The following is a 9,035-nucleotide window of genomic DNA, read 5'->3' on the forward strand; positions in this document are numbered from 1 at the left end:
TGAAAACGCGGATCACGTGACCATTCACCAACACCGGGCATGCGCATGCCGGTGTAAGCCTAGAGACTTTCAAGCATCAAAATGTCATTTATTAGTATGTATTTATGTCAAAATGACATATAAACATCTTTTCTTATTCTATTTTGCCTGGAAACGCTTCCAACACGCTTGCGTGTCGCATGAAAAATAGGTGTCGGTTCTATTTCTAGCATGCACGCGTTTTCTGCGCCAGCAGCGCCTCAGACGCGGCAGTTTCTTTTATTGTAAGAAACTGTTCCAGCGGGTAGAGTTTACTGGTAGGCTACTGAATATTACCTGTGTATACTCCATGACTGATGACACTCAATCATATAGCCGAGCGTGAGCCTGTGCGTCATCGTTTCTAAAGTCCTCCGTTTTGACCCGTCTTCAAACGCCCTCCGGAGACTCAAAACGCAAAACGGGGTCGGCAGCTTTTCTAAACTTCTCCATTTTGGGTCTTCGTTTTTGCCGTTTTAGTCTGGACGGGAGGTGCAAACGTAGCAAAAGGTCTCCGTTTCTAAACGAAAACGCAGTTGCGTGGATGGGGCCTAAGGTTTCCAGTTGCTTTCTATACTCCAATGACAACTTTAAACTAAACCGAAAAGGTCAATTTTCAAATTTCATTTACCTTTTTCAAGGCAATAACAGACTCAGAGAGACCTGCAACAGTCAATGGTTGCTGATTGGCTGCTGATTAAAGCTAGTTACTTTTTTCATCATTTTACTGATGGCAGTTTCCAATGCCACAGACTGACAATAAAAAAGGTCTGTTTGCTATCATTTAGGCCTAATTGTGTATTTGTGGTATTATAAGACTAATTTGTGGCATAAAAGATAATGTGCTTATCAAAGATCAGTGACATGTAAATGCAAATGTAGTGTTCTGAAAAACTTTGACAATACTGAAGGTCTGCTGAACGAAGCTTTACAGGGAATTAAAGCATTAAAAAATAATTTCCCTATAATTTAGTGGAGAACCACACATGTGAGGCATCTAACTCTGTTAAACAATCCCATTAATGGCTACACACGTAGTGTTCTCTCTATTGTTTGGGCCAGTTGCATTTGTAAACCCTAATACCTGTAGGCAAAACCAAGGAAGTTGCCCAAGCAATTACGACTGCCTTGTAATGTGGTTCATTTCAGCTGCAGATTTACAATACGTTTGTTAATCCGTATTTTCTCTGTTTCTAGAAGTTAGATTATTGCGATTATCGCTCAGTAATTTTCATCAGATGAGACCCAGTTTCATTACATTTATGAGGTAAAATTACCTAAAATTTTGTATAAAATTAGAGTTATTCAAATTGAAGTAAAGCAGGATCTAAACTGTTTTCCACATGCTATTTGTGCATCTCTTTTCAAAGTAGGTCATGCGCTACTTGGGCTGGAAAAAGTTACCACTCATACTAAAAGGATTAAATCATCGAAAGAAAGTCAGGAGAGAGAGAGAGAGAGAGAGAGAGAGAGAGAGAGAGAGAGAGAGAGAGAGAGAGAGAGAGAGACAGAGAGAGAGAGAGAGAGAGAGAGAGAGAGAGAGAGAGAGAGAGAGAGAGACAGAGAGAGACGAGAGAGAGAGAGAGAGAGACGACGAAATGCCATAATGCTTATAATCCACCATATAGCTGCATGTTTATCACTCATATCTTGTTCATGAATAAATAAATGTATAAAATATACATAGTTCTCACATTAAACTCTAAATGGCACAGGCTGATAAGTCCTTAACTCAATCTGCTTGCAATCACATCATTCTCCATAGGAAACAGCTGATTCCTGCTGCATCAGTAGCCAATGAGCTCGCTGATCAACCTTCAAATACTTGGTCAGCATTTTATGGAAGCTTGTTTCCGCCACTGAATAAAAAATAAATAATAATAATTGTGACTTTTTATCTCACAATTCTGACTTTTTTTCTCACAATTGCGATATATCAAGTCAGAATTGTGAGAAATGAAGTTGCAATTCTGAGAAATAAAGTCGCAATTGCGTGTTATAAAGTCAGAATTGTGAGATATAAACTGTTCTGAGGTAAAAAAAAAAAAAAAAGTCCGTCTTTTTTTTTCTTAGAATTGGACTTTATATCTCACAATTGAGAGTTTATATCTCACAATTCTGAGAAAAGATGTCAGAATTGCGAGATATAAACTCGCAATTATGTGTTATAAAGTCAGAATTGCGATATATAAAGTCAGAATTGCGAGATATAAAGTCAGAATTGCGTGATATAAAGTCATAATTGCGAGAAAAAAAAAATTATAATACGCAATTGCGACTTTATTTCACGCAATTCTGACTTTATATCTCGCAATTCTGACTTTATAACACACAGTTGCGACTTTATTTCACGCAATTCTGACTTTAAATCTCGAAATTCTGAGAAAGATGTAAACTCGCAATTGTGAGATAAAAAGTCGCAATTATCTTTAAAAATGTTTTATTTTGTGGCGGAAACAAGCTTCCATAGCATCTGCTGTAGCAGAAACCCTCCACCTTCCCCAGCTCCACCTGTATAGATCTGCTTGGGGTAATTCATGTATGCTATTTTGTAAAGCAGCAGCATGTCTTATGCTCACAGCAGTGTGTTGTGTGTGTATTGGATAGTAGAAAGTCCCATATACTTGCTCTGCAGCAGCAGCAATAGCAGCAGCATCAGATCTATTCCGCTAAGACCAAACATACATTTTCATATCCATTAGCATGCCAAACATTCAGAGAGTTGTCATGACAGAAATATATTTTGCTGAGGTAAAGCTCTGTTTAATAAATTTGGCATAATAATATATAATCTACATGTGTCCTGATACATTCTTGCCTCTCTGCTTTGTCTTACTCACAGTATCTGTGCAAGATTACCAGCCTCAGCCAGTGCCAGACTAAAGCAGACTGTGCTGACGGCCAGTTTGAGTTTTATGTCCAAACTATACAATCCAGGACATAACAGAATGACTTTAGCAGTTCTTTACAGTGACAATCAATAAGGCTACTACATTATTGGGATCATGTCCTCATCATGAACTTATTGACTGGCACATAGGAGAGGGATTCTGGCTTTCTGCAAGTCTCACACTATAGTTTGACCAGGACAGATAGGCTAAGTCATTTATATCTGAGCTCTGGTGTTCTTCTAGCGCCTGGAAGTTTAATATGTACCCTGTGCACTTTTAACATAGATTTATATAGACTGGGTTTCCCTGCCAAACTGGCAGAGTTTAATGTTTTAAAACTACCACCATTCCCAGTTTGTGATTGATCATTTAAAATTAATCTCTATAATGCCATGTTTGGCACCCAATTTAGTCATGCGTAAAACCGCTGTGCTTTGTGAGCGGTACCGGCCCCTCTGTGGTGAAGGGCAAAAGGCCCACCGCTGTAAAATCGTTTAAAAGCAGTCAAAGGTTGTGCTGGTGTGGTGTATTGTGCACTGTTGATACACAGGAGAGAGTGTGAGGCTGTAAATTGAAACATTGTTGACAACACAGTTGGCCATGAACATAAAAAAGTCCATTACATCACAGGTCAGATGTGTTATAACATGTAGAAAACACATACGGCACCTTCAGTTTTATGATACAAAGCTTTAAGACTGATGCTTACAATATAAAGGAGGTAAATAGATTGATTTCAGTATAGAAAGCACAGTGCTTTACGTATTCATCCATCATCTTTTTTCTTTATGTTTTTTTTTTTTTTATGTTTTAGTTAACAATAACAACTCTGATTCACCAGGAACCTTTTAAAATGGAATGATAAAAAAAATATATATTTGAAAAAAGAAAATGATTTTTTTTCATCCATAAATGGGAATGTGCTTAGAAAGGGCCCTGTTACGATGGGAAATTGATGGTCATTGAACAGAGACAAAATACACCAAATTTGGAACGCATTAACGCAAGATCTGGTTACGTGGATATATCTGTTCATCGGAGCTTGTAACAGATATCATCAGACATTTATGTGATTTATATTCACATTGTTTCCCTCGTACCTTGTTTTTTACTACCTTTATCACAAACTCCAACAATCAAAGGAAAATTACTCACAGGTTTTTCATCTCCTAAATACCTGAGACATGATGTAATATGTTTCTGGAGTTTTCTGGTGGTTACTCCCTCTTGCATTGCAGTTATTTCCCAGTTTTTTCATTCCAGCTAGGAAGAAACCTGCCAAAACACAGACTCACCTAACCTCCACATGGAAAACCTGTCATAACTCAAGAAGAGATGTAAACATGCAGCAGAGAGAGCGAGGGCCCACAGCTCCTGCGTCCAGCCGGTGCTCCCAGCCAAGTAGCCCTGCCATGGAGAGGCATTACGTTCCTGGGACTCTGGAAATCACATAAATAGTGTCATATTTCAATATGCATTTATATTTTGTATAATATTCATATTGGCATGAGCACATCTTGTGCAATAACCAAAAAGTCTGAAGATTTAGGTAATTACTCCAGCAGTACGAGGACACTGATATTAAACACAGTGTTACATAATCATCTCTCTGCCTGTGCACATTATGGCTGCTAGACATGAGACTCATGAGGACAAAAAATGCAGCACTCCACCCGTCTGACAGAGCACCATTTGTTATTGTGTTTGGGTGTAACCACGGACCACTCCACGTGACAGGACTGCTGTGTGTGCAAAAGTATAGATATTTTTGTTCATTTTTTAATATATATTCAGTATCTGGTTACACTCACATACAACATGATTCCACTTTTTCTTCTCCCAAGTTGAGGAAGTGACATCCATACAAATGGCTATTGTCTGGTGTAAGATGAATGGTCTGAAAGGGCTTTTCCAGTGTGCTTGCTGAGGGATGAATGAAGATTAACACCTGCACTGTGCAAAAGGTCTTAAGAACACTATGCCAGATGCTTTATTGTACCGTAAAACACTTTCATCGTGTGTATACCGGATGTGAGGGATACGCTGTGACGCGTCAAAAGCAAGAACCCAATATCAATGATTCTGTCAACAAAATGAGTTGCGCACATAGCGTGTAGAGGCAGACCCTTAGTTCTATTTCTGACGTTGCTAATTCATAATATCATGCACTAATTCGACAACAGGAAAGACTTAAAGTCACCATTAAAGACCAAAGCAGTAGCAAACCACAGCAATCCAATTATCCAGTCAATTACCAATGGACAAAATCAAGTCCCGCCCTACAATTATCTTGTTCATGAAGCCATTTCACTCATAAAGGCTACATCACAATAGGGAAGAAAAGACTATCACAACTTGTTTGTGGTTACGATAAAAATAATATAACAATTAACAGTTAGCAACGTCTAGTAGCAAAACTGACTGATTTTGTACAGCTAAAATAACTGTAAGCAGCTGAAACCTGAAGCCTCACACAATCAAATGGCTGTGCACGCTCTTAAAATAAGGTGGATAAACGTATTAGTGGCCACACACCAAACGTTAGATCATTTTCTGCTTGTTGAAAGCTCGCACTGCGGTTACGTTCTGTGACCATAACTTTAGCGTGCTTTAAAATAATTTTTGCTTCGCTGTCAGTGTTTTTATCAATTCATCAGTTATAAGGCATAACGCATAAGGCAAACAACTGAAATCAATGGAGTGCCTTGCGCGTCGAAAAATTACATTAAAAAGTGACGCCAAGGGGTCCTGACCAAGCGTCAATATGTGATGAGAACGTGTTGTTATTGTGGTGAGGACTCTGCTATTCTGCTAATTAGAATTTTTTTTTAAACTTTATCGTTAGTTATCGTTCTTGGCCAGACACATACATCACCCAAGTACGCCAACATAGACGTGAGAGCAAAGTCCCTTTAAGGCAAGTCATTTCACTCGGTGGCCATCTTTGAAATGCCAGTCATGCAAGTACAGCTCCTATCTCTTTGAATGGAGAAACATCAAGCTCTCCAAAACTGTAAATTTCATATTTCAAATCACCAATGAAATGTGACAACAACTGTCTCATAAATTTTGTTTAGAAATGCTCAAATCATGAAAAAATCTGCATTTTTCAGGCTGGACCAGCCGATGCACATGCAGTCATAAGCGCATGTCTCAGAACATTGACTGTTTTATAGCAACATGAGCTTCAAAAGGCAGCTGCAGTGATGCATGACTTTACCAATCAGCGATTGGCTCTTTTATTTAGAAGGCAGGACTATTCTGCCATAGTGCGTGTTGTATAGCTAGCATATTATATTTTAGGGACAGTGTGCTTTAGGAAATAAATACTTAAATGTGTATTTATTGCAGTGTCAAGGTTCTTTGTTCATTGATGAGATGTGATGCAAGTGCATATAAAAAATACATATACAGTATATATATTTTTTTTTTCATAGAGAGCACCGCTCTAAATCTTCTGGAGATCTACAGAAATAAACACACATTCAGGCAAAAACAAAAGTACTGGCTTGTAATAATTCTGTGGGCAGCTCGGTTGTCGTCTCTGGGGAATCCCTTTCCTCCTGCTCCACTTGTTCTTTCCTTTGATCACAAGATCCAAAGCTCAGTTTTACATCTCCTTAACAACAGTTATAAATCAATCGACTGACACAGTCACACTAACAAAATCATTCACATTCCTTACCTGTGAGTTTGATGATGCCCTGAACTCTGGTTCCCCATCAAAAAAAAAAAAAAAAAAAAAAGTGACCAGTTGACTTTTTGCAGAGGTGGACAAAGTACACAATTTCCCTACCTGAGTGAAAGTACAGATACTACTGGTCAAATATTACTCCCTTTACAAGTAAAAGTTGTAAAGACCAATTTTGACTTAAATAAAAGTATAAAGTACTTGTTTTTAGAAGTACTTAAGAATCAAAAGTAAAAAGTAAATGTCAATGTATTGTTTTATTATTGTTGCATTGTTGTAAGTAATACTTACAATAACTTATGCCTCTGAATTTATGCCTGCCTACCCTCATATCAATATCGAATGTATTTCTAGAACACAGTTCCAGTTGTGGGATTGAAAGTGAGATTGAATAAGTGCACACAATAAAGTCCACAATGGTTTCAGACTCCCAAATGGCTGTTCCATAAATAGTGCCCTATTTAAAGTTTTTTGGCTTTTAATATTGCTGCTGAGCTATTTAAATAGAGCTGCTGAGTCCAGCCACTTTCAAGAAACGTCTGAAGACGCTTCTTTTTCGACAGCACTTGATCCAGTAATACCAACACTTTCTCTTCTATTCTATTCTATAAAAAAAAAATTAACATGTACTGCGTTAGACTAAGGGTCATAGCACTTACATATTGTTGTCCTACTGTTAGTTTAACTGCTTCTATTTTTCTCATTTGTTAGTCGCTTTGGATGAAAGCGTCTGCTAAATGAATAAATGTAAAATGTAAATTAATATGAATATGTTAGCCTTACTGTTAGCTATAAGCTAGTGTGCTCCAAAACAATGACAAAATTAGCATTTAGAAGAGCAAACCCAACGTTGAAAATTAAAATCAGGTTGATGTCAGAATCCAACGTCAGATTGACGTTAATCTCCAACGTTGGACAGTGTAACGCAGCTGAGAAAAGCAGGCGAAGACGAGGATCTAAACGCAGGGGGATTTAATAAAGTAACACAAAACAGAGAACACAGAAGTCGAAGAACAAAGGAACAAAACCTTGGGAATCACAGAGAGAGGCAACCATTACACGTACAACAACTGACAAAGTAAGTGAAACACAAGGGCTATAAATACACAGGGACAAACAAGCTAAGCTAGATAACAAGGGGGCGTGGCTAATTAGAAACACCTGGGAAGACTAATAAAAAAGAAAACCTACAAAGGACTACAAAACATGGCACAGAACAGTAAATAACAAAAGTCCACACAAGACAAGGGAAGACAGGAATCATGACAGACAGACGTTGTATTGTGGTTGAAAAGGAAAATCGGGTTGACGTCAGAAATCAACATCAGTCGGGTTCTGACGTCAACCTGACTTTCATTTCCAACCAAAATTGACGTCAATATGACGTCGGGTTCTGATGTCAAACCAACGTCGGGTGTTGACGTCAAACAGACTTTCATTCCCAACCACAATTCAACCCCTGCAACCAAAATCATCACATTTAAATTTTTATACATTTAAAGTATTCTGTGTTAGCTTTGCTAGCATTGTTTTAATTTCTTCTTCTTCTTCTTCCTTTCCTCATTCATATTGTATTTCACCATATGCCACTATGTCTCTTTATGTTTTTCCCCTTTGGATTTGGCAATGGATTGATGGATTAAATAACAGGATCTCACATCCAATTAAACAGCTTTTGAATATCTCTGGACTTCAATACAGGATTGTTCACTTTCTTATGACATCAACCTAAACTTCTGCCAAAATAATCATTTGTCTTTACCTCTGCATCTGAGTTGGCGTGTCAAGTGAACCGGCGGACATTTTCAGATCAAGTCAGGTTTATTATTTTTGGATGAAAAACGATTAGTCAGATGATCCCCAAAAAGCAAATCAACCGATTGATATTAATATTGCTCTTACGCTGTAATATTTATGGTGGCTTGACAAGCCTTCTTGAGTCGAGAGTGTGAGAGTTTGATCAGTCTGTCTTTTATTCCTCTGTTTCCTTTCCAAAATGGCTGCGTTTCTATGGCAGCATCATCAAGAGGTAAACACTTGGAGAAAGATGAAGTCACACGTTTAAAGCCAAGTCAAAGCAGTGTGGTGGCAGCGCCTCCTGTTAGTGTTTAAGAAGCATCAGAGAACACTCAGAGTGCTTAAAAAATAAAAACAAACATACCCATGGTGCCTGTTCTTCATGAAGGAGGATACTTCTGTGGTAATGAATAACCTTTTCCCCTGAAACACGTGTCTCTGTGCTGCAGGAATGGATAACTTGTCAATTCAGCAGAAATAATTCTTCAAGTAGGTCTAATGTTCTTTCCTTTTAATTAACAGGCAAAACTTGAGTTAAAGAACAGATACCCTTCTGAAATATCATTTGAATAAAAATATAGGCCTATACTCTTTTGAATCATAATGATTCATTCATAAATCGGACATTTCTTTTGCAT

The sequence above is a fragment of the Scardinius erythrophthalmus genome (genome assembly GCF_964197995.2).
Source record: "Scardinius erythrophthalmus genome assembly, contig: HAP1_SCAFFOLD_670, whole genome shotgun sequence".
In the NCBI taxonomy this organism is placed as follows: Eukaryota; Metazoa; Chordata; class Actinopteri; order Cypriniformes; family Leuciscidae; genus Scardinius; species Scardinius erythrophthalmus.